The sequence below is a fragment of the Tachyglossus aculeatus genome, assembly GCF_015852505.1.
Source record: "Tachyglossus aculeatus isolate mTacAcu1 chromosome 12 unlocalized genomic scaffold, mTacAcu1.pri SUPER_6_unloc_2, whole genome shotgun sequence".
Classification (NCBI taxonomy): Eukaryota; Metazoa; Chordata; class Mammalia; order Monotremata; family Tachyglossidae; genus Tachyglossus; species Tachyglossus aculeatus.
Window position 1 is genome coordinate 6,585,000 of NW_024044829.1, and position 1,463 is coordinate 6,586,462.

A 1,463-nucleotide genomic window follows, 5' to 3' on the forward strand; every position below is an offset into this window, starting at 1 on the left:
CTGGGTAGATACATTCAATCATATTTCATTTAATCATATTTATTGAGAGCTTACTGTGTTATACTTGTTGTACTTACTATTTATTCTACTAATTTTATTTTGTTAATATGTTTTGTTTTGTTCTCTGTCTTCCCCTTCTAGACTGTGAGCCCACCGTTGGGTAGGGACCGTCGCTATATGTTGCCAACTTGTACTTCCCAAGCGCTTAGTACAGTCCTCTGCACACAGTAAGTGCTCAATAAATACGATTGAATGAATGAATGAATGAATGTGTGCAGAGCACTGTACTAAGTACTTGGAGAGTACAAATGGCCAACAGGCCCCACATGACGCTCAAGGTCTAAGTGAATCTAAGTGAATGCTCTAAGTAAGGTTCTAAGTCTAAGTGAATGGAGATAGTGAATCTCTATTTTGCAAATGAAGGAACTGAGGCACAGGGAAAGTTAAGTGACTTACCCAAGGTCACACAGAACAGAAGTAGTGGAGTGAGGATTAGAACTCAGGTCCTCTGACTCCCAGGCCCAGGTTCTTTCTACTGGGCCCCGCTGCTTGTCAGGACATGCTGCTTCTCTGCTCTCCTCATGCTCTCCATGTCTGTAAAGCCCACTCTGTGCTTCCAAATATGGCAGGCTTAAAAGTGAGAAAAATATCCAAACGTAAGTGCTAAAAGTGTAAGAAGACCTAGTATGAAGCATGCAATCATATCTTGTCTGAGTTATTGCTCATGTGATCTGCATTCTAGTGGAACTTGTACATCATCAATCCACACTCTCCTTCCATCCAAGTGAAGATAGCAGAGTTCACAGCAAATTCAAATCATCAAGTCCCCTCTGCAGTGATGTTGCACTGTGATTGAAAAACTGGGTTCCCAGATTCATAACAGCCCAAAATTGAATTAAAAATATGAAGACTATATTTTAGCCATAGCTCTGTAAGAGTATCAAAAGACGGCAAAGTGATGAGGGGGATAAAATCTGGCAGATAACCATTTCAACACAGATAAGTTTCCTGTCAGCTTGAAATATGAACTAAGAACAAGGGTGAGAAAAAATTGGTATTCACATTTATTCACAAAGGAGATGAATTAAACTAGATTGTTTTCATAAAGATATAATAAGAATAGTACGCTTACAGTAAAATGATTACCTTCTCTAGTCTTCAGTACGTGGAAAAATGTTTATGATTACATTGCAATAAACACGTTTACCTCCAAGCCAAAAAAGAGTAGTTGGTGTTTTCACTACTGCAAAGGGCCTTTTGATTCTATTATATTAACTATCCTCAGTTACTGCTGAGTCTTAATCCCTTGAGTATCAGAATATACTCAAGGGATTCCTTGAGTATCAGAATATACTCAAGGGATTAAGTCTCAGCAGTAACAAAGGATAGTTAATGTAAGGAAATATAGCAACAATAACATCAACTGTTGCCAAAATTCTGGTTTTATGCAACCAGATTACTAA